We start from the raw sequence: 26345 nt of genomic DNA, 5'->3' as shown, positions 1-26345 counted from the left end.
GTGGGTGTCCAGGTGGCTTAGCATGTCCTTGACTGCTTCCTCCTGGATTATGAGGAGTACATTGTGCTCTCCATCCCCATCTTCCAGCTCCGGGGGCTGAATATCCTGTGGATACCTGGACTGGCTATTAAAGACAAAGAAGGCATTAAGTACCTCAGCCTTGTCCTCGTCTTTGGAGACAATGTTCCCTGCCATATCCAGTAGGGGATGGAGATTCTCCTTGCCTCTCTTTTTGTTGTTAATATATTTGTAAAAACATTTTTTATTATCCTTTACGACTGTGGCCAGACTGAGCTCTAGCTGGGCTTTTGCCTTTCTAATTTTGTCCCTGCTTGACCTAACGAGATCCTTGTACTCTTCGTGAGTTGTCTGCCCCTTCTTCCAGAGGTGATAAACTCTCCTCTTTTCCCTGAGTCCCAGCAAAATCTCCCTGTTCAGCCAGGCCGGTCGCCTTCCCCGCCAGCTCTTCTTAGGGCACATGGGGACCGCCTGCTCCTGTGCCTTTAAGATTTCCTTCTTGAAGACTGTCCATCCTTCCTGGACCCCTTTGTCCTTCAGGACTGTCTCCCAAGGGACTCTCTCAACCAGTGACCTGAACAGGCCAAAGTCTGCCCTCCGGAAGTCCATGGTAGCAGTTTTGCTGAGTCCTCTCCTTACTTCACTCACAGCTGAGAATTCTATCATGTCATGGTCGCTAAGCCCAAGACGGCCTCCGACCACCACATCTCTCACCAGTCCTTCTCTGTTTGTAAACAGCAGGTCCAGCAAGGCACCTCCCCTGGTGGGCTCACTCACCAGCTGCATCAGGAAGTTATCCTCCACACACTCCAGGAACCTCCTAGACTGTTTCCTCTCTGCCGTGTTATACTTCCAGCAGATGTCCGGTAGGTTGAAGTCCCCCACAAGAACAAGGGCCAGCGAATGCGAGACCTCCGCCAGTCGCTTATAGAATGTCTCATCCGTCTCTTCATCCTGGTTGGGTGGCCTGTAACAGACTCCCAGCAGGATGTCTGCCTCATTGGCCTTCCCCCTCATCCTTACCCACAAGCACTCTACTTGGTCTTCACAATCTTTGATTTCTATGCAATCAAAACACTCCCTAACATACAGAGCCACCCCACCGCCTCTCCTTCCCTGCCTATCCCTTCGGAAGAGCTTATAGCCATCCATTGCAGCACTCCAGTCATGAGAAGCATCCCACCATGTTTCTGTGATGGCAACTACGTCATAGCTGTCGCGCTGCACAATGGCTTCCAGCTCCTCCTGATTGGTGCCCATGCTGCGTGCATTGGTGTAGATGCACCTGAGCTGGGCTATCGATTTCAACTCTGGCACGTTGAACCTACCCCTAGGTTCAACTCTAGTGAGCCCGGTTTTAGCCCCTCCCCCCTCCAATTCTAGTTTAAAGCCCTCTCAATGAGGCCTGCCAGCTCATGAGCAAGAATCCTTTTTCCCCTCGGCGTCAGTTGCACTCCATCATTTGCGAGGAGACCTGGTGCCGTGTAAACCGCCCCGTGGTCAAAAAACCCAAAATTCTGACGACGGCACCAGCCCCTGAGCCATGTGTTGATCAGGTGTGCTTTCCTGTTCCTTTCAGCGTTCTTCCCCGTCACTGAAGGGATTGATGAAAACACTACCTGTGCTCCCGCTCCATTGACCAGTCGCCCCAGTGCTCTCAAGTCCTTTTTGACTGCCTTTGGGCTTCTTAGCGCAACCTCATCGTTGCCAACCTGCATGACCAACAGCGGGTAGTAATCAGTGGGCCGAACCAGACCAGGGAGTTTTCTGGTGACGTCTCTCACCCAGGCCCCAGGGAGGCAGCAGACTTCCCTGTGAGTTGGGTCTGGTCGACATATTGGGCCCTCTGTACCCCTTAGGAGGGAGTCACCTACAACAATCACCTTCCTCTTTTTCTTAACTAAGGACATCTTGATGCATGGGGCTCGTTGACTCACCCTAGGCACCCCCTCGGACGGACCTTCGTCAGGGTCCTCATGTTCCTGTCCCTCGTGTTCCAGAGCCCCATACCTGTTGTGTAAGGGCAGCTGGGACGGTGAGGGAGGCCGGGAGGGAATTCGCCGACCTCTCCGAGGAGGGACCTGCTTCCATTTCCCCTCATCTCTTAGGTCCTCTCCTTCTGCCCGGCAGCAAGAGGACATCATCTGCTTAGTAGGTTGATTTCTAGATGGCTTATACAGTCTGCAGAGATTTTGCAAGGCATAACTGGCAGCTTAACGAATGATAGGAAATCAATGAGGTTTGAAGACAAACAAAACTGGGCAAAGAACTGGGAGTCTATGCTGGGGGAGGGAGGGATTGTACCACTGGCAGCTCCAGGAACTGGAATGGGACAATCATAAATGATTGAAAAAAATGCTTTGCTTGACATTTCATTTTATTTCTAAAAATGCAAATTTCTGAGTGAAAATTTGTTGTTGTTGAGGCATTGCCAACCTCTATCCCCAGGACACCTAGAAGCCAGAGAGCTTATGTGCCCCTCAGAAGCTGAAACACATCATCGTGACACAATAAATTGCTCCAAAGACCCGTCCTGAGAAGTTCCAGGACAAGGCAAAGCACACAAAACATGGGATACAGATTTTGCCTTCACCCTGGCAGCAGTAAAAGCTGATCCCAGTCTGGATGTTTGCTTGCATCTGCTGCACAAATGTGTTTAGCAAAGGCACGTTCCTAAAAGTTCAGCAAGATATTTGCGGCTTGCTGAGCGACTGCTGGGTGCAATTCTGTGATTTGTGCTGTGCAAGACCCCAGACTAGATAATCACAGTGGTCTTCTCTGGTCTTAAAAACTATGAATTTGTGAATAAAATAATTTAGACAAATGTGAGCTGAGGGAAAACATTTCTGTCTGCCTTAGCTTCACAACTCCATTATCTTTGCTATTTGAGGGAATTGGAGTAAGTGGAATGCAATGACCGAAACAAATCATTGATATAACTTTTATAATATCTGTATGGAAAACGACATGTACTGTCAGTTCTGTCACTAACTGAAGGGGTCAGTAGGGACAGATGTATGCTTTGGTGCACTGATTTGTTTTCTTTATAACAGTATTTTAAGTGGGAAAAGCAGATAGGCAAATCATTAAAAATAGCCTTCAAACCTCATTAAAATTTGGAAAAAAAAGGAAGTGCTTAACACTGAACATTTTCCCTTGAACTTTCTACAGTGCAAAAGATCAAATTCTATGTTGTGCATGTTATTTCAAAGAGGTGATATGGTAGTTGCCATGGTAACAAGACTTTTTTAAAAGCTAAAATAAAGGATGTTGCTGACATTACCCATCGTAACAGTAACTCACATGACCATGGGATTCAGAAAGATAAGATAACGTAGAGAAAAAAAACTGAAAAGAAAAAAACCTCCTAGAATTGCATCTAATCTTCTAAAGAAGTTTCTTCTCACTTTTCTGCCAATGAAAATAAACACATCTCAAAAACACCTTATAGAGTTGTAAGCAAATATGTATGTCTGCAGTTATTATTTTACTGATATTAAGTAAGCATGACGTTTTCATTTAAATATATATGGTACGTCAGGTCCTATACATATTTTGTGTGTGTCCTATTTTCATGGCAGAATTTTTTTGTTCAGCAAAGGTTAGGAGAGCCGCAGAGCACCGTGAGGAGAGAAGGGTCTGCAAGGGTGTGTGTCCTTCGGTAACAGGTGCCTGCCACGTACTGCAAGACATGAGGGAGTTTGAGGTGCGTAAGGCTCCAGCGATGGCACCAAGCTCTGCAGTTGAGCAGAGAGCACACACCACTCGCCCTTTGAGCGTGAACCCCTGGTGCAGAGGACCAGAAATAAATCCCTCCTCCATGACTAGCTCCTGGCCTGGGGGCTGTGTCTGGTACTGGGGAAACGGCAGCGTTGACCTCTGCTGCCGATGGCTGATTGATCTTATTTGCTATTCTTTCTTCCGCAGCTGAACATTTACCTGAAGGCCTGTTCTGCCACTGCGCATGAAGAATTTACAGTCTGTTAGTAAGCATCCTGTAGATGCTGCAAGAAAACTATAGTCAGAAAAGTACATGACGACATACAGCAAAAAGCACAGTACTGTTACCGGTAACAAAGTTATTAAGTGCACGTGTCTAAAGGTCACCTATGACAACCAACAGCAGTTGCACTAAGCATTCATAGCAATCCCCAGAAATACGTCATCAAAGCTTCATAAGCCTGTTATGGACACACGGTCATAGACTAGGACAGTGAAATCTGTGTGATGGGCAGCAACCATGCAACTCCTGGCTGTAGGAATCAGCGATAAGGTTTGCTAGAAATCCCAAATGTTGCGTTGCCTGGGTGGGTAGGTAAACTTTTCATCTAAGATTCCTTCTCTCTTGATTCATTTCGATTAAGGTCATTTCTTCACATCTATATCAATATTTCAGACCACCTTTGACTTATGATGACAGGGGAGTTCTTTCATATATATATATTTATACGCGTGTGCGTGCACATGCGCTCGCACGCACACACACAAATATGTGTATGCAAGTATGCATGGAAAGATAAATTTTTCATTGATTGATTCATTCATTCATTCCTTTTCTTCGTATATGAAAGTGAGCTGTGATCTGTCAAGTAGATGTTTCCCAATCTCCCTTAAATTTTTGTGAAATATGATACATATATCCTTTATTGTTGCAACCAGATGGTAAAAAAATGAAAACCATGTTAACTTTAATGCTTTGTACTTTAATCTGTTTGAGTTTTTTAAATACCAGACCCAATTAATCAGTTTATCAATTCCTGAATATTAAGCAATTGACACCTCTAGATAATCCAGCTGCCCTTTTCAAAAAACAGACAACATGTATGTTTGACTGAGTTATTAAAACTAATGTGACTAAAATGGAAATAATAAAAGAAAATAAAAGAAAATAAAAGAAAACAAAAGATATGATATGATATAATATGTTATAATATAATGTTTTAATATAATATGATGTAATGTAATGTAATGTAACAGAATAGAATATGATATGATATAATATGATATAATATGATATGATATGATATATGACATGACATGACATGACATGACATGACATGACATGACATGACATGACATAATGTAATGTAATGTAATGTAATGTAATGTAATGTAATATAATATAATATAATATAATATAATATAATATAATATAATATAATATAATATAATATAATATAATATAATATAATATAATATAATATAATATAATATAATATAATATAATATAATATAAGGCAGCTTGGGGTTCATGTAAAGTGAAGGGTCCAAAACTTGGAGCCAGTGAAACAAGTTCTGACAGGCTACAGTTTTCATATTATACATGATAACACATGCTATGGTTTTCATACCTTAAGTAAGAAAATATAAAACGCAATCTTATATTCATAAAGAGAATGGGAAGCTAAAAGACATTTTTCATGAACCAGTTCAGTAAGAGTTTTGAAGCAAGGGACGACAGCTGGGTGCTCAGCCATAGGACCTTAATAAATCTCCATCTTCCCCTTCTTCGAATGCAAGGAGAGGTACTTGTACAAAGTAATGTACTTGTACAAAATGCAAACTTTGCCCTTTGTATTTTCTTTCTGCTGACAAAGATAGTGCAGAAGTTTGCATAAGGACAAAGCTGAAATTTTGTCTAAGCATCTAACTGACATATTTGCTTTGGATCTGCCCTCTGGGACTGAAACCAGAAATTGAGACAGAAAAAAAAGAGCTCTCAGCAGAGACTATGCATACAGAAGCAATTACAGCCTGTTTCCAGCCTATCGTACACAGATTTTATCCTTTTAATGAACTTTTACTATAAATTCTTCTTTCTGGGTACCCATAACTTAAGGTAGGTGTAAGTTTTTCTTTACACTTGCTGTTAGCTTTACAAGCATTTCCATTTTTGTAGGAAAGGATCAAGAGGGTGAAACTTATTAAAATTTTATTTTACTGCTCTGGAGTCTTTAGAATTTAAAAATAAAACCCCAAACCTCAAAAAATCAAGAAGTCTTTCAGAAGTATTTATGTTTTCTCTCTGACTCAAAAAAAAACAAACCAAACCCCCCCAAAAGTCCATAAAACTAATTCTTTCCTGGTTTTGCGAAAAATTTTCTGAGAAATAAAAGTTATAAGATAAAGATTATATACGAGGCTTACCTTGTGTTCTCTGATATCATCTTGTTCTTGAATATCACCTTGTTTACAGTCACTGCAGTCAACTGACTTATTGTACAACAAACATAAAGCGATGCCAAATGTAGGTTCTTAGTTTGAAATATGGATGTATCTAGTCCCAGCCATCATCATCTGCTAGCTAATCTTTTAAAAAAATCCTGTATGCTCAGGAGAGTAGGTTAGTTATTGCTTTAAATCCTTTTTATATCCAAAGTAATGTTGATATTCATGGAATTATTGGAATCACTCTGAACTAAAATAAATGTTGCTGAAGGGATGGCATACACAGTGAGAAAACACAATGGAGTTTGGTGGCAGTTATCTGCAGTTGAGGGAAATGCCAGTTAAGGAAAAAAAAATAAATTCTATATTGATTGTTTGAGTCACTATGATAGAAAATGGAAATTAAATTCTTAAGTTGTCTGTCCTGGTTAAGATCTTACAGAGAACTCTGGGAAAAAGTGGTCTTGCAGTTTTGTTGCTGAAAAAAATTTTAAAATAAAATATTGTTTTGCTCAAAAAAAACTCATTTGGATTTAACCAAAATATAATTTTCATATTGTATTTTCATTTTCTTCACAAAAACTTATGAATTAATAAAATCTCTATAGTTATTATCTCCAAATACTTAAAAAAAAAACCCAAACCTTTTCTGTTATAGAATTATTTGGAGAAATATTATTATGACATTTTAATATTTTCACATTCTATATCCCTCACCCATAGTAAAAGTTTGATGCACACTGGCATATTGGCTTAGTGTCTTCAGTGTGCTTTCCAGTAAACAAATTATTACAAACAACTTCATCCAACTGAAATTCAAACACTGCTGTAAAGAAAGTTAATTCCAGCCAGAAGAAGAAACTAAGAGAAGACTGAGTTTTTGACCTTCAGCAAGAAAACTGACCATGAAGAAAATAGCAACCTACAAAAAACAGAACAGGGAAAACCTGTGAAATTATAAAAAAATTATAAAAATGTAAAGGAGCGGTAGAAGGTTAGCAGGTTTCTCCCCCTGATATTGCAGAATACCATTGGCCACAGCTAATAATGAGGTTAAGTATAAGAAAATGACGAAAACATGAAACAACATTTCCCCAGAATACTCTCCAGGCCTTCAGTGATTTTTGGCTGAGCCATAGGTGGTTATTTATATAGAATAGCCTCAAAGGGCTTTTTTTCCCCATTAATTTCTCTGCTTTCTTTTTGAAGCCACACACATTTTATGTCAACCGTATCATGCAGCAGAGAGTCCAAAGCTTACCTATGAGCTGTGCTGTAGGTCACACCCTTCTGTTGGCTTTGAATGCATCACTTGCTAATTAAATGCGATTCTCTCTCATTTTCATAATGAGAGAGGCAATAAACAGTTTTTCTCCTGATCTCATCCTCTGTGATACAGGTTTTAAAAATGTGCATAACATTTCTTCTCATCTCTTTTCCTGACTGGCAAAATCCTTTTTTATTAACTCTTCATGAGTGCCATGCCACAGGTCTTACCATCCTTGCTGCCCTTCTTCTAAACATCTCCCAGTCCTACCATGCATTTATTGATGTGGAGGAGCAGGACTGTACGGAGCATTTGAGGCATTGATGTGCCATGGATTTATGCGACAGATTAACAATGCTCCCATGTTTCTCGTTGCTTCTTTCTGGGTTCCTAATGTTGGATTAAGATGATGGAAGCATGACACTACATGGTAGGTGCCTGTGTCAGCTTAAATTAAATGAAAGGAGAGCAGCCACCAGATGTAAAACCTTCCCATTGCTTTTATAAAAAATGATGATGGCAAAACCACTGTCACATCTCCTTCTGCTTCATAAACGCTGTCTTCATTTCACCATTGTGGGAACAGCACCTTCTTAGCATAATTAATACCTCCCTTAAAACAAGGAAATGGAAAGGTTGAAGTTAAGTATGACTGGTAGAAACTCAATACTGCTATGAAATAGAGCATTTTGCCAGAACCTGGATTTGATTATATTCATTAAAAACTCTGAGGTAAACTTCTTAATTCTGAGTTTTATCCTCTGTGTGCAAAGGAAACCTTTTACTCGAAGTTTTTTTAAGCTGTTTGTCTTCATATGTCTGCTCAAAGGAAAGAAAAAGCCTCAATTCCTACAGGCTTCATTTGTCTATTCGACAGTGATTAATATATTCTTCTAGCCAAAATAAGAACCAGTTGAACTCAGTCCACTGTAATTCTAAACAAATATATTTCCTTTTTTCTTTTTCCTCTGCTCCAAAGAGTCACTTGCATGTGCTGCAATCTGCCTTAGCAGTTCTGGAAACCACTGCTACTCTTGCTGCTCCCCTCAAACTGCATGAATTTCTGGACATTTCTGAGCTCAGAGAAATTAAGCCTATGGAAAATCTGAAGAAAAATACAGAGGCACAAGGAGACAAAAAGGAAAAAAAACCACTTGGAAATAAATAATAGCTGCTTTCTGCTTTTCAAAGAAATCATTTTGTTCACATATAAAAGACGGAAAAGTTGTAGATTATGAAATAAGTACTTTTGAAATTACAATAAATTTTTAGAAATTACAATAAATGTGCACTTAACATTCCCTGTTGTAGAGAAGGTCCTACCAGTCTGTTCATACTCTAACAATAACAAACTAAAGAGGTTGTATGAATATTAGACTCTTGAATAATTGCTCAAAGGCAATATTTTGTGACTGTGAAATTGAGGCATGAGGAGCTGGAAAAAGAGTAGGTGGAATAGACATAAGACAAATGGGGAGAAGACAGAACGGCGGACACAGTGGAGGGTGGAGAACTGATTCAAGGTCTAAATTCGCTCTTAGCTTGCAAGGAGATGAAGTAATATAATTTAAATTTAGCAAGGTGGGTTGCTGAGATACCTGCAGAAAATAGACACTTCAGGAACTTTCAAAGAAATACAAATTATCTTTTGATGATCTGTGTGTCCTGCAGTCTGCCCATTCTCTTAGGGGGCAGAGCTTGCTGCGTGAAGAAAGAGCCACAGATAAATACAAAGCGTTAAGTTCAACTGTGTTTTCCTCTCTGTTGGATACAAAATGATAACACTGCAAAAGCACCCACTCTTATGACCTTTCTCAACTCTTTCTGTGTTTAAATCCCAGCTGGTATCTGAAGGTTAGTATTTTTCTGAGTATTTTACAAACCTTTGAAAATGTTAGCCCACCCATTCATGTGCTATCTGAGCCCCAGGGAGCTGAAAAGAAAACTCGGGGTGTGCACGGTTCTGAATTTGAATTATCATCCACTGGTGCTTTGGTGTGATAACTTTTCATAGGAGTTAAAAGACACAGTCGTTCTGAAAGGGACTATGTGTGCTTACACTAGCTCATGGAACAGATTCTTGATTTTTGTACATTCATTCATTTCTGTTTGCAAGCCTTTCAGTTCTCTTTGACAGTACTTTCTGAATCATAGTGCAAAGATAAGGAAATTTTCATGGACTATGAAAATGTGACATGGCAGAATGCAACACCTTGTGAAAAATTATGCAGAAGTTACAGTAAAACACAAAGATGATGTATATATTTTTTGATTTTTTTAATTGTTCATTATTCAAAGAAGACAGAAGTAATTTGTATATTCATGAAGAAAAATCCTTTCACAACCAAAGGGGTTCTTTGTCTTTTAAAAAGGAAGGAAAATGTCACTTAGTATTTTAGAATTAATATTTCCCCTTCTAAGTACATGTCAATCTCGGTAAACATAATGTAATCAACACGTGGATGTTCAGATAGTTACTGACATTAGGGGGTGGGGCTGTGTGCCCCCAGGAATCAGTTGCTGCATACACAAAGTCTGTTGCCTTTCCGGGGTGACCTTCAGGGCTAGAGAGCACAGACAGCCTGGGAACGTTGATTTTTTAAATCAATTTACCCGGTATCCAAAATGTTGGTGATGATCCCTGTGAATGGTAGTTCTTTCTATCTTGTGAATCTTTCCTGTTGTCAATGCCTCTTTGACAGATACATGGGCAGATAAATTGGGCCATTTATGGCAATGTTCTGCTTTCCCATTTGTTTTTCCTCAAAAGGAAATGGCAGGGAGGAGCATAATCCCTCGCGTGCTAGCATGGTTTATTTCCTGCTAGGGAATGTATTCGCGTTCCTCTTCCAAGGAACTTGGTCATAGGAAAAAGGCAGGAGGCTCCATTAGAGCAAACCTGAAGCTGCAACAGTTAGGTGGCAAGGAAGAGTGAAACCGTAACATAGTAGATAATTTTGTCCAGTTGATTCTGAAAAATGAAAAATTATCAAAACACAGACAAGCATAAGCTGCCTGGTATGAAGTTGAGCAGCAAGGTTCTTTCAGTCATTTGGAAGGAACTCTGGTATCCTTTAAATTTACCTTTTCCCTCTGCATATCCTTTGAAGACAGTAAGTTAGAATTATTCCTCCACTATGAGGAATTCTATCAGAAATATTTTTTCAGTGTTTTAAAGTTTTCTGAGTTTTAGAAAAAAAATAAAATAAAATGTTTACTTTGCTCCCAGACACCAAAAGAATTTTGAGTTTAAAGGACATGGGTATTCTTAATGGAATTTCATATTTCATCAGAAGGCATTTTATTTCAGAACTGGTGAAAAAAACCCATTTCTGATGTTCAACTATTTTGTTGAGTGGAGCTAAGCTCTTTTGTACAGTCTCATAACATTATGGCTGAGTCGTCAAGTTAAAGGGGTCAAAGAGGTGCAGAAGCCATCTAGCTGAAATAGCTTCAGGTCGCTCCGTGGGCATTCCTCAAGGAAAGTCCCATTGATAGGAATCATATATATACAGGATCAGACATGTGTCTTCAAGAGTTATTTATACCTTGTCTAAAACCTCTTCTGATAAAATTTTAAACTGTGAAGAGACAAGAACTTATTAAAGCATTATGTACAAACATATATTTAAAGTATAATTAAAAGCAGGCAAATATTGAGAATATCAAATCTGACTCTCTGAAAAAAATGCTATGTCCAAAGAAGATTGCTAGCAGAGCCGCACAGAGGGTGCTAGTGTATTTTCAACTCTGCAGGAAATTTTACAATGACAAATCTGCTTTGACTCCAAATGAGAATTAAAATAAAAATGAAGACAGAAAACCTGGTCCATCACCTAAAGTCACACTGGGTATCAGGACAGAGAGGCACTTTGAGTGGAAGGTCTCCATCTCTCTCTTCTTCCAGTAGTCTGTGGAGGTGTTCAGCACCTCCACTTCACAGATCCCAGGTGTCACAAATGAGGCATCCAGAAAGGAAGACAAAATTATTGTGAAAAATGTGACTTAATGGAAGAGGTCTGGAGACAACTGAGTTGTTGCTGGAGTGTTCTTTAATAACATTAGGTATAAGGTTGCATTTCTTTTCCCAGCAGTCATTCACTACACTCCAGCTCCTCGGATGAATGGAGTATGTGCTTTACCAGCAAGAGTCTCATTCATTGTATCAGTCTGAGCCATTCTGTAGGAAACAACCAGAACATCACTGAACAACACAGAGATTTCTATAGGAAAGAGTAGGTTGTTGTATATTACAGCAAACTCTTCACAGGAATCCATTTTCCTTTCCTATGTGTAAGCTAAAATGGAGAAAGCACTCAAATAAGGTTTGCCACCACATTTAGATAGAGTACTCGTGTTGCTGAAAGAGCTGGGTTGTGAAAACCAGAATATTCAAACATCTCCAGTTTTTGTCAGAGTTGTTCTTTATTTACGATTTATTTACAATTCAAGTGTCTACATTCTGGGTTTCTTTTGTAGACTGAAAAATTGTAATTTTCCATTTTTTAGTAATTATCTAAAGATAATAATAAAAACCTCTTTCCAAACACTGATTAGATGATGTCAATAAAAAACCTTTAATGTAATAGTCTTTAAAAAATGGGCAAAAACATATGAGTTAACATATTTTAAAAGCAAAATACATATTGGAACAACTGAAACAATTTGAGAGTTCAATTCAAAATGTATTTAAAATTTTTTTGGTTAAGAAAAAAATGAAAAAATATTCAGCATAATTGTTGAATTTAATATGTGTGTTAGAAGCAGAAACCAATTCTAAATGTATGTAACAATTATATGATCAAGCTTCTTAAGATGTTAAGGGAACAAGATTAAAATCCAAAAGCTACTGTTTCTTTGTGACATCTTCCTGGGAAAAAAATTAACTTTAACCTTTTACATGATATTTCAAAGTATGCTTAATCTCTCAAAAATCAAGATTAAAAGACATTCATTTATGGGGTTTTCTACTCTTGGATTTTCACTTCTGATAGGAAAAAAAAAACATTAAATGTTTAAATTGCTTTGAACTTAATTTTCATTTTGCCCAAATACGGCCTCACTTTTGATAGTAGCAGGAAAAAAGAAATCAAGTAACTGGAAGAAAGGCAGGGTGTAACATTCACCTCTGATAGCATGACTTGTACATAGCAATAAGAACTACCTTGCTTTTTCTGTTTGAGTTATACAATGCTTTTTCTACTAAAAAAAAAAAATCCACACTAAAATGCAGTAAAATGTAGTTAGTAATGCAAAGGACTGGGAATGCATCTAAAGAAATTATTTTGGATTGTTTTTATTTTGATGGAGCAGCTTGTTTCTTATGTGAGTAATTGGGGCAACTATAACAGGATTTTATTCTGTGAGAGAGAATAGAGTCTTTGAAAATCTGATTTTTTATGAGCAATTGAGCATAGTACATATAATAGTAGCTGGACAGAGAGGTCAGCTCTGAACGCAAAGAGGACAGAGGGACAAAACCTGTGGGCATTTTTTAATATAGGCATACCTCAGAGTACAAGTGCATACCTGGAATGCAACTCCCAAGAGAGCAGCTCAAATTTTAGGGAGGCCAAAGTACAGAAATAATGCACAGCAATTTACAAACTTCTACATGTATGCAGTTATTGCACTGAAATGTTCTCTTTAACATACTTAAAACACTAGTAGGAAGCATTTCTCAACCATTAAATGATTTTTGATCTGTATGAAGGATTCGTAGAAGACATGAAGAGTAGCAGCAGTACAACTGGAGCACCTAATTTGTTGTTGATATTTTCATTTCTTTGTATGAGGATAAAAGGAAGAGGCAGGGATGAAAAGACCCTAAAACAGTTAGTTTAGAAACACCGAGATAGTGCTGAGATTTTTTTTTAAAGACCAATTACTGATTCATCAAATATAGATGATGTCAAATCAAACATCCTTGTCTTAACACTGTAACTGGCCTAGTGGGTAACGTGATAAAAGTCCACTTTAGTAAGGGGATTTGACATTTGTCCTAGGTAATACACTCGTAAGCAGAGTTAAGATTTACAATCAAGACAAAATCACCACAGTGTGGATGCATAGCAGCTGCAAAAAATACTCACGGAGTGTAGAGAACGCTTCAGTATTGAACAGGAAAGTGAATATATATATCTTATATCAAAGGAAATACATATACTTTAGTCCAGGCAGTGAAAACAAGTGAGAGATGGTAAGAAAAAAGGCAGGAGAGGAGACAATATGATAACAGCCTACCAGTAAATAAAAGACTGTCTTAAAAAGGAGAGTGCTTAATTGTTTTCTGTGCCCTGACTACACAGGAGGAGAGAAAATCATTTAATAATAGGCAAAGAAGAGGTAGAAAACTTTCCGGTCATGAAGGAACATCCTGTGAGCCACAGGACGTGAAATCTACACAGAGTGCAAATTTTCCGTATCCTAAGGATTTTTGGAAAGAAATTTTACAGACATAGATCAGAAAAACTACAGAGATACTTGGTCAAACCAAAACACGGACTAAAGGATCATCTCCCATCTCCTCCAGCACCATGTTTCTAGCTTCGCTACAATTTATTAGCAAAAAGTCTGTGATACGGTATATGGTATTATACCATATGGTTTTGTAAGGCAAATACTTTCCTTGAAGTCAATAGTCATCATTTGACTTCTGCCAAATGAAGATTTGATTGTAGGAATCTCTTAGTGCAAAAAACCCAAACCAAAAAAACCCCACAACTATATTAAAAACAAACAAACAAGAACCCAAAAATGCCCTTTTCCTGCTAACCTTCAATGAACAGAAAACCACTTTTCAGCTAAGGCAAAATAAGGGATCCAAAAAAAATAGCTCTCCTTTGAAAGCTGGTTATGGGATTCCTGGCAGCACAGCGGAAATGTTCTGAGATGGATTCCCAAAGATGGAACCCTTGCCCTAGCAGGCAAGAGCAACTCTCCCTAAGCACTTTCTTCTAGCATGATTTATACTTGTAGTAGTGGCTTCTTAGAAAGTGACATTATCTAAGTACAAATTTACTCAAACATACTGAGGTCTCAGACACCTTCCATTTTAAGGGAATGTGCAAATACAAGATGCTTGCAAGTAGGTGTTTTATAGCCCAACTCCTAAGTACAGCAGCCTGTTCTTATTCTCTTACACCACTGAAAATCTTTACTGTAGAAATAATTTTTAAAATTCTCTCATGCTCCTTTTCCAGAATTAAAAATGAAACTGCTAGGTACTAGAATGTGTAAATAGTCCCAGGATTTTTATTTTTTTAATGGGTTTCCATAGATTGGATATATTTTTCTTTCTCATTTATTTCTGAAAGCCAAATGTGAAGTTCTTACAACAGTGATGTCAAGCTACTCGGTAATATATTTCTTTTCCTCTCACAATTGTGCTTCTCATGAGATTTTTTTTTCAAACTAACACTGCCCAAGAGGCCATAACAATTTAAATAAGCCGCAGGTTATTAATCAAAAGTGAAGACTTTTCTAGAAATCAACACAAATTGAAAGCTATACCTGTTTTTAAGAATAGCAGTAATTAATGAGGGAATCTAACAAGACAGGTCAATCTAAGAAGACAACTACAGGAAACTGAGCATTGCAAAACACTATAGTATTGCAGGAGATCTGAGACTGACAAGATTTTTAATAAACAACAACTAAAAAATGCAAATTATCTATTTGAAATGTATTTTTGGAACAGAGATAATTTTAACATTAAACTTGTAACCAGAAGATGGAAGCTGTGAGAAGATTTTCAGATAGCTTCTGAATTTGTTGGGCTGGGCCCAGCTTTGCCTTTATAGACAGTAATGCATGGCAGTAGCTGTCTGGAATATAAAACAGAGTAAGGAAAGGAGGGAGGCCAGCCCTGGAGCCTGAGGTCACTTGCACATGGAGCTCACTCATTTTCATTAGTGGGTTACTTAAACACACAGTTGTCATCTGCACCCCAAAGTACCTGCTTTAGTGGATGGGTGGCCTACAAATTCAGCACTCTGTTCAACTGGAATACTTTTTAAGAGGTTTGGCCCAATAAATTCAGAAAAAAAACCATGGGGGCAAAGGTGTTCAAGTTATCTGAAAGTATATTCTAGGCAGAAAACCTGATAATAAATGGCATTAATAGGAAGTTCTTTCATGTGAATTTGGGGGGGAAAAAAGTTTCTGTAAATTAGAACAACATAAATCCAGAAATCAGAGTCACCGCTTAGAAGGACATAAGAAGGGCAAGATTTGCTCTAAAAATATATAGAAAAAGGAAACAAGTGCAAGTATTGAAATGCTTATTTACAGGTGAAATTGTGACTAACAAATGGCAAGAATGAGATGAGAATGTTTATGGATTAACTTGTAAATCTACAAATATATTCCTGCCCTGTGGTAATAACATACTTACAATAATAGCCAAGGAAGGTGGTGAGGCAAAGAGCAGAATATAAATCTAAATGGACTATAGAAAATTGGGTCTAAAATTTGCTTCTCATCTCAATTATCAATGATCTGTGTTGAGTGTATTACCTGAAAAAGGCTCATGTTTAAAGATGAAGGCAGTCAGGGAAGCACCATTCAGTACGGTTTATTACAGCTAAGTAGGAAGCTCCTGGCTAAACACAATGGAGACGGAGTTGCTGCACACTCCAACCAACCAGGCTGAAGGCTGAAATGAATGCCAGCTGGAGATGATCAAACATAATGGGACTACAGAGGTACAGTGGCACCAGGAAGGAGAGCAGTAGACCGTGATGAACTCCTCCTCCTCCTTTGTATCACGCCTGCAGTGTGCAGGCAACAGTTCTTGCATTGGACAACTTCGTACCTGCTTTGCCAGGACTCCCCTGGCAGAAATGTTACAGGGCAAGTGAAGAACTGGCTTTGGGGCTGGTACCTTTCTTCGCTCCTGAAAGTCATGAGAGAGCAGGCTCCTCTCAGCTAACCACCCTGCCTTCTCTAGAGGCTGGTTGCTCACGCAGCAAGCACGCGCAACTCACTACCTGCAAACTGTTGCACCTTAATATATCTATCCCAGGATGAACAGGGATTAATCACTTGACTTTTATCCTTCTGTGCCAAGAAGACTGGGAGAAGCTTGCTAATGGAAGCTAATGAGGAAATTCAGTTAAAAGGTGATTCGACACTTGTTAGAAGAAAACTGGAGAGTGGGAAGAATGGAGCCAGTCAGAAGAAGAAAAGAAGCATGAATGTCAGTAATGTAGTGGGACGCAGCTAGTGTCCCACACAGAAAAGCTGTGAGAAACCACTGTCTGGTATTTCAGTACCACACTGTCATCGAGGAGTGTCCAGAGTAAAAACAGAGAGCAAGGAATTTTGCCTTCCTACAGCAAATAATTGCAGCTATTACTACTCTGAGCACAACACATACTGTGTCCGCTGTATGGAGACAGCAACATGGCCTACCAGGGTTGATGTCCCTTCAATATGACCTGAGCGTAATGAAACGACCACAGCAATTTTTGTTAAAGGCCAAAACTATTCCTCTTGTCTAAGCAGACTGTTGTTGCAAAACATGTGTTATACAGTACCTTCTAAGAAGAGCTCTAATTTTTAGGCTGTTGCTTAACTTTCCCTGACCAAAGTGGTCATTGCACACATTTCTCTGAGCTGGTAGGGACCGTACGGGAACACCTTCCTTTCTTAGGCAGTGAGCATTAGTTGCCCCGAAGATCAGAGTTGGTAAAAACAGCCCATCAGTGCTGGAGTGATCTCCTGCAATTCCACAGGACGTAAGGTGAGAGCCTGCAGTGTCAGAGCTGAGCCATCCGGTAGCTCGGGGCACAAGAGGAGACATTTATTATACAGCCCTGGAAGGTACACTGGTGGCAAAATGGAGAAACTAAAACACCTGGGAGAAGACAAATATTTTTAAGTCCCAACAGTTTGAGAGACAAGAAAAATAAGATGGGACAACTCAACATCCCAGCTGTGCAAATCCATTTGTGAAGAGGTTGACACAAACAGTCCTACTCATCAGATGTTGGTGTATAGACTGAGCATGTTTAGTGACAGGATTGAGTACAGAACTGTGCAATGTTTTGAGAAAGAGAAGGAAAATACAAAAACCTCAGATACAGACAGGACAACAAATTCAGGTGAAGGTAGGACCCAAGTATTGCTGGATTTGATAGCTGATAGATTTTGTTCACTAAATAGGCATTGAAACAATGGGAAGCAATATTGCTGTGCAACCGGAGAATAACAAATTAAGTAGCTATATTTAAGAATATGCAGTGTTTCAGACAACCTCAAGCCCATTAGTCTGACCTCTGTGTTACACAGGGCTTAGATCAAACTGTGAAGGAAAGATTAAAGAACAGACAGGGGAAACAGGATAAACTGCAGCAGACTAAATGAGGTCAATTTGATATCTGTATGAAACAAGGCAATTAAAGGTCTAGAGTAAGCAGGCACAATATACCTAATCTATGTGAACTTCAGTGAGACATTTAAAGCAGATCAGACCAGAGAGGGCAGGAGCTAGTAAATCACAGAGCAAGTAAGGTATTGGCTAACACGAAGCAGTGCGAGGTGAACAAACCTCCTGGTGACATGAATTTTGAAGCATTGCCATTATCTGAGGAAGATCATCATACTTTATGGGAATAACTGAATGATCATGAGGCTTGGAAGGATAGAAATAGCTTAAATTCAAAAGTGCAATGTGCAAAAGTGCAAATCATGCCTTAGTAAAAAGATAGCAAAAATGACTGCTTCAAGCTGACTCATCATCAGCTGAGAGCTAAAAATGATAAAAATGTCTGGGCAAACCAATGCATTGTTAGGAGAGCTATGATCTACAAATGTGTTGCAACAGAAGAAGGAAAAAAGAAAAAAAAAAAGCAAGGATCTATCAGTTACAGCATTTCCAGGGGAGATAAAGATGTGTTAATGAGACGGTACAAAGCATTGAGGAAATTCCATCTGGGGAAGAATTTATAATCCCAATCATTCATACTCAAAAAAGACAAAGTCAAACCTTAATGCAAAAAAGGAGTAAGCCTATCCTACCAAATGAGACCAAAACAGCCTGTCTTTTTTGGCTTAGCAAAATGAAGCTTGAAATGAAACCTATTTTCATAGAATGGGGTAAATACCACAAAAAACCCGAACCGTCATTGCAGTAGCAGAGATGGGGGCATGAAAACAAATATACAAATGCCAAATACTTTTAGACTGCAGATAAAGACTAGTTACATCATAAAATGAATAAGGAAGGCGCTAATGGGAAGTAGGAGAGTGAGATAATAAAATTTCCTGATGACACAAATTTTGAGGCAAGTCAATAAAATAGAGTTTTGGAACAGCCTTCTAAAATTATGTTACAGGAATAAAAAAGATCAAAATTAAAAACCCTAATACGTTTAAGATAGAACTCCATGATGTCATGAAAGAAATATTGGTACAATTGTCTGAGCTCGCAGGAGACTGGACTTGCTGACCCTTGTAGTCGTACATTCTCACATTGCTTCTTTAGAAATACATAACTTTATGTTAACGACTTCAAAAAGCCATGACTTACATTGGAGTTTTAGAAACGCCTGATCATCCCAGACATTTGTCTTCTGAGGAAAACAGCTAAACTGCCCAAAGCCCACTGACATATACCTAATAACTACGCAAATTGCGAAATTACTTCATCGTGAGCAAATATATCCATCTTTATTCCATCTTTATTCCATCTTTTTGACAGTTACAAAAGAGACTCAAGGAGGAAAATGAACCTCTTTGCCCCTCTCTGTTCTTGACTTGTAGGCCATGAGGAATTAGATATTCTTCCTGTTCCTTGTTAACCATGCAACACAGCCCCATGATTCATACCCTTTAAAGGGATTCTACAATGAAAAATCTTTCCAGGAGCCCCAATGAAGGCCATTATGTGTTCTTAACATGCAAATAATGTATGTTGCAAATCAGTGGGTCTCCTTACTAATGCTCTGCTGTTATGCTTATCTGATGTTTCCTTATATGAAACAATGAAACAAAATAAATGAACCCTTGTTCAGCAGGAGCTGTCAAATTAGAAACGGTTACAAAGTAATAATTAGGGAAAATGGATCACAGTGTTCAGGCTTCAGCAATGATTGTCCCTCTGTGGGCCATTAACAAAATCTAGTCATTGGATCTGCATGCAATTTTAATGAAGCCACAAGTAAACAAACTGCAAAATGATGTGGGCAGGAGTTTGCTGACTTTATGAGGCAGACTTTCATATGGTACTGGGTTTTTTCTCCCTCTTTTCCTACCCTTTGCTCCTTGTGCTGTTGATTCTGGTCAGGGAGGACTAATTTAAGATTTCCTCTCACACTGTGGTATTTGAAAAATTATCATGTCTTCTGACCCTTATAGTATAGGTGAGCTGCAATTATATCAGTGGGCTAGGCTGTGGGGTTTTTATTTCTTTACTTCTGAAAATGCAGGAATCGTAAGGACAATCTCAAGATGCTGTAACAAATCTACAATTCCCCAGACGAAGTATAGGGCTGTAATGCAGGGAGGATTGATGCTAAACACCAGCAAGGAACCAGTTTCCACCGAGACAACCTTCCAGAGAGGTTTGCACTGATTTCTTCTCTTTCTATTGCCACGCGAGAAGAAACTGCAGGTATTTCAGCTTCCAGCGCCTGCAGGAGGACGGAGGCAGTTTACTCCTTTTTTTTTTCTTTTTTAAAGAAAGTTTCCAGCAGCCCGGCTGTCTGTTAGGAGGCTCGGGGAGGCGAAGGGGGGGTGATCGCCCCCGTTGCCGGTGCGGGCGATGCGGGACGAAGCGCTTTGCGGGGAGCGGAGCTTCCCTGCCCCACCTGGTGGCCACGGGAGGAGGAAAGCGGTGAAGGAAAGGATGAGCAGATCCACACGGAGGGACACTCTCCCGGGGCCGCTTGTTGTTTTAACACTTCTCCACAAATTAGTTAGTTTATGGGGGGGTCAAAGGGACTTCGGTGCTTTTGCTTGCCTTCAGTAGATCTTGATAGTGCTTGAGTGTGTTGATAAAGCTAATGATGATGCTTATTAGGGTCACTTATTTTCTTGACAAGCAGCTAAAAAGAAAGATGAATCCCCTGGTTTCTTAAGGTGCAATACCATTGCTTTCAATATCTCTGATACTACTTCATTTAAAGATCCATAAACTGTTTCTGTCTTTTCTCAGAAATTCCCTTCGGGGAATCTACTGACAAATGTAAACTGGCTTATCCATTTGGGCTGGAGAGCCCCACTGGTCCAGATTTGGTCATGAAATGTCTGGGAAATTCTGTGCTCTGAAAAAAAAATATTTTTGTAGGTTAGAAGAAAGGGAGTTTGAGTTCTGCAAATATTAAATGTCCAGAGAGTTCTGAGGAAGGAGATATTCCAGTTATGGGTTCTCCTGTCCATCACTCATTTTTGGCAATGAGTGAGCCGGGCAGGCCACTGAGCAGGTCCTGTGTCTCCTTTCTGAGGCATCCTTGGGCCACCACTGAGTTTGCAAGGTTGCCACCCGTAAAGCCAGGGGTTCATTCCCCTTGGGCAAAGGATGACCATGTAGAGGGCTTGCTTCCCACTGGACACGTTCAGCAAGGCCTGTGGCAGCACAAGAGGCTGAAATTAAGTGTCCCAGGGGTCACATGCAAAGGAACTTATTCATTATCACTAAATAAAAGCCCTTGCTCTCTCATATAAAAACATGCTAAGGCAATGAGCCAGGCAGAGAGGCCATTGCAATAAGAGGGAAGCTGCTGTGAAGTTACATATATGTGGGGATTCTTTGTCCAGTTGTAGTCATCTATGTCCCTGGGATGCTGCAATGTGTGTTGCAGTGCTATATGGCAAATCACAGCTGCTATGGCAAAGCACTGAGTGGCAAAACTCTGAAGGTAATACAGTAGGAAACAACTGGGTGTGGGTTGACTTTGAGTCAAGCACCACTACCCCAAGTGTAATTGCAAGGCAGATAACAAGTACTGAGATTTGAAGGGTACATGGACTGACACCTGCGCTGAGCCAGCCAGCTTGTGAAGTTATTGTGTCCTCTTTTTGTTTTCTGTTTTCTTCTGATGTTTTTTGAAAGGTTTTAATCAGAGGCAGGGTCACCTGTAGATATGCTGGATGAAGCTTATATTGTATCTTGTGACAGGACTCCAAATCTTGGGAGGCAGATGCCTTATGAAAAAAGAAAGCGCTTGTCATTCATTGCTTCACTTCCACTTGACTGCGTTTCCACAGTATTTACCTAGGAAATGGGTATACAGAGCACAAACTCACAAGTGCCATTGCCCTGACCATTGCGCATACACCATTCACCTCTAAAGCCCAGGTGCAATACCGCTGATATCGCAAATGTCTCCAGTTCCAACATCACGTTATACATTTCCCTGGATGCCTGAGCATGTTCTCTCAGTGCTGTATGATGTGGCCAGTGCTGGCGGGCAATAGCCCATCCCTATTTGGATGATGTATTTCAAAGCCAGATTTGACAAAATGTCCAAAGAAAGAGAATGACTCGATGAAAATAGGTTCAATTTTAAATTCTGTAAGTGAATTAAAACTGTAAAAAAGAATGTTGAAGGCTGAGACTGTGAAACCTTCACACATAACACAAAATTACTTTAATTAATTTGTTTCCTCTAACCACAGATTAAGTTATTCCTCCTTATTTTGAAAGTCAGAGGTTTTTTTTCCTGTCCTTTTCAGGTGGCTGGCTGTTCTGTTTTTGTTTCGTTTTTAAAAAATAATTCTTTTATGAGATAAACATGAGGATCCTAAAGCTATGTTGACCCCACAGCAATGAATTAGGCTCACAGAAATAACCATCTTCCTCCCACCCAATCCTCCTGCAAGTTTCTTTTACAAGAAAATTTACAAGAAAATTGAGAAAAACATAGGTTTTGCAAACAAGGTATAGATATCAAAAATTCCAAGAAGGAAATGAAAATTACATTCTTCTTATCTTACTTTTCTCTTTAATGACTGTCAAGAGGTTAGTTTAATGACAACCACTGTCTCAGAGTTTTTGAAAGGCTTTTTCCTTCATTTCAGCATTAATAAAAACCTAAAATTAAAGGGCAGAATTAGGCAAACTCATTAAAATATATTCTACACCCAAATAGCCATAAAAATATAAACTCCTCTTGTGTCAGTGTATGTCAAAACTGGAAGATTCCAAGCTTTTGGGTAAGTCCTGCCCTCATCCTAACCCTGCACTGAGACCTGGTTGTGCATCAGGACCCTCAGCACCTCTCTTTCCTTGTCCTTTTGCATTTGGTGGGAAGGAGGATGGCCAGGGGAGATAGGAGCTGTAACCAGCTCCCAACGTGGACCACCAGAGGACCATGAGCTTGTGGCGAGCTGCAGTGCCCTCCCACAACTCAGTGTTTATATAGCCACCAGGTCCTGCTTCAGGACCAAGAGTGCTCAGCCCTGGCCAGAGACAGGATGTGCCTTGGGGGAATTCCCTGTCAGACCGCTTGCTTCATGCAAAGTGAAATGTAAAAACATCTCTTACCTTATTTCAGTATCATTGGGTGAATTTAGTTCCCACCACAAGAAAGTAATTGTCTTTTGTTGGTGAAGATAATTTTATTTTTAATATCAGTACTATATTTTCAAGAATAAACTGATAAAAAAGTTGCTCAAATAAGTGTGTTTGCAATTGGTGTCACACACATAAATTCAACCACAGGGAACCTGTGCATACTCTTACAAAATTCCCTTTGCCCGTCAGGGATTCCTACATCTACAGAGAAGGGCCATCCATTGAAACATGTAGCAAATAAAAACCATGTCACCTCTCAGCTTTTACTCATTATATGTTACGTGACCTACTATAAAGACAGAAGATAAAGAAATTTAACTGTCCCTATGTCAGCTGAGCAAATTCTCTCTTTTGCCCTGACTTGGTATTTTCTCACTGACCATTTCTAGGAGATAAAAAGATGGTGCTTCAAAACACATTTTCCTTCACTTAATTTTTAAAGGAAGACAAGCTGAAAAGATTCCTGTGACATGGGTCTGCACTGATGCACTGTATCATTAAAGGTTTGGTTTGTATCGATGAATTGCTGTGTGAAAACAAACATAAGGGAAGCCGGCATGGCACAAATTCTGGTTCTTTTTTCAAATCTACTTTGCTTCTGTGTATAATCCACAGTCCCTGGTGGCAACACAAGGCACCATTCCCTGCAGGAAACTTAGAACAAAAGCAGGGTCTTAACTAAAATATTCCATGAGACTTATTCCTGTTGCTTGCTAGTGGAGGTAAGTCTGTGCTTTCACAAATGTATGAAAGAAGACTTCTCTTAAAGGTGTCACTGTAGGCTGCCTGTTTGTTTCCACTATGAATTGTCTCTTTGTTCCTGGCATCTAAATAAACCATTTGGTATTACTGTTAACTTAAAGCCTGAAGTAACCAGCGATAGGACGAGAGGAAATGGCCTCAAGTTGCACCAGGGGAGGTTTAGACTGGATATTAGGAAAAATTTCTTCCCTGAAAGGGTTGTCAAGTATTGGAACAGGCTGCCCACAGAAATGGTGGAGTCACCATCCCTGGAGGTATTAAAAGAGGTGTTGATGTGGTGCTTAGGGATGTGGTTTAGTGGTGGACTTGGGAGTGCTAGGTTAACGGTTGGACTTGATGATCTTAAAGGTCTTTTCCGACCTAAATGATAAACAAAACAATTCTAATACGGGATATGAAAAGTGGGATTAATATATGCAACACAGACAATTTGCTGACAACCTGATGGATGAGTTCATTGTTGCCTTGAAGGAAAATATGTTATAGGACTAAATTCAGAATGTAAGTAAGCCTGGAGGCTGTCTAATTTACTGTGGCTTACATCCATTCTAAGTAAAGACTGGAGGCACTGTATGTATGTATGTCAAACACATCTAGATCTTCCAAAATCTGGCTGCTCTTCATTTCCTTTGTCTCTACCTGAAATTTCTTTAAATCCGAGAGGTATGTGCACTTACCTTCTTATACATTTACTAAATTACATAATTTCTTGCCACGATGAGGCAGCAAATTTACCAAAGGCTACCAACCCAGTTGGAATAATTAGACAGACAATTATAAGAATTATAAAATTATAAGTCTTAATACATTTAATAAAATTAAATCCATAATTACAAGAATTACAAAAAACTCTAAAAGGAGGAACACACAAACCAGAAACTCTTGATCTGTAAATGGGACCTGTGCCAAAACAGATGATCAACAAAAAGAAGCACAGAGATTCAGCTACCTTAGTGATGAAGCTGTTGGTCTTTGGCAAGATTTTGGTAAATGGCAGTTTATCATCCTCTTATATGGCTTAGACTTTCCATAAGTTCCCTAAGACCCAGGCACCATGTATGCATGGATTTGTGAAATGCAGTGCATGGAGGTGATTGTAAAAGCTGCCAGCTGCACAGAGGTTGGTACATCATGAGATGGCACTTACCGTGCCTTTCACAAGAAGAAATGCCTGCAGAAGAGCTGATGGGTTGGTCTTCACCAGAGCAGACAGACAAGCTCTGCCCTTGCACAGAAGGCAGTGCCCTCCTTTTCTCCCCCTTTGCAAAACTTGTCTGGACTGGAATCATGCATTCTGCCCTTACAGAGAGTTTAAAAAAGAAGACTTAAAAGGAACAGTCCCTCCGAATATTTTTGTCTGAGGCAAAATCATAAATTTTAAATACTTGAAATCTAAACGTAATTACCCCATCCCTGGGGGATAGTGAAAGTCAAGTTTGGGTCCAAATTCACACCCATGCCAACCAGAAATCTGCATCCATAAAACCTAAATTACAGCCTTGAAACCACAGGTCAAGCATCCTACTCTGAGTTCAGCATACAGCAACAGTAAAAGGAAAACATTCCTTAAAAAATTTTCATCACGCCCAATGAACTAGTGTGTTCACATTGCCAAGCAACCACGCTGCATCTCTGCACCTCTGAGACCCATGGGTCAAAACCCAGTGTCAACAGAAAAGTTTGAGAGTCCAGTCAGGATTATGGCACGTGAATATTGATAAGAAAAAAAGATAGAAGAGGGTATATACCTGCAGCCTCATTTTTTGAACTAATATTGTTCTTGATGGGGCTACCAGTACAAGAGCTGGGTGTTTTCAAAACCTCAAGACAAATACAAGTGGTCTTCACCTTGCAAAGCCTTGGTTCATTAATTTACAGGTCATCATAGAATCATAGAATCTTTGGGTTGGAAGGGACCATTAAAGGTCATCTAGTCCAACCCCCCTGCAGTGAGCAGGGCCATCAACAAGACCAGGCTGCTCAGAGCCCCGTCCAACTTGACCTTGAACGTTTCCAGGGATGGGGCATCTACCACCTCTCTGGGCAACCTGTGCCAGTGTGAAAAATTTCTTCCCTCTATCTAGCCTAAAACCATTACCCCTTGTCCTATCACAACAGACCCTACTAAAAAGTCTGTCCCCATATTTCTAATAGGCCCCCTTTAAGTACTGAAAGGCTGCAACAAGGTCTCCCCAGAGCCTTCTCTTGTCCAGGCTGAACAACCCCAACTCTCTCAGCCTGTCCTCAGAGGAGAGGTGTTCCATCCCTCTGATCATTTTTGTGGCCCTCCTCTGGACCAGCTACAAGAAGTCCCTGTCTTTCCTGTGCTGAGGGCTCCAGAGCTGGACACAGGACTCCAGGTGGAGTCTCACAAGAACATAGTAGAGGGGCAGAATCCCCTCCCTCAACCTGCTGGCCACGCTGCTTTGGATGCAGCCCAGGATGTGGTTGGCCTTCTGGGCTGTGAACGCACATTGCCAGCTCATGTCCAGCTTTTCAACCACCAGTGCCCACAAGTCCTTCTCTGCAGGGCTGCTCTCAATCCCTTCATCCCCCAACCTGTACTGATACTGGGGGTTGCCCTGACCCAGGTGCAGGACTCCGCACCTC

The sequence above is a fragment of the Phaethon aethereus genome, assembly GCF_964289735.1.
Source record: "Phaethon aethereus genome assembly, chromosome: 2".
Lineage (NCBI taxonomy): Eukaryota > Metazoa > Chordata > Aves > Phaethontiformes > Phaethontidae > Phaethon > Phaethon aethereus.
This window is presented reverse-complemented; position numbering follows the sequence as displayed.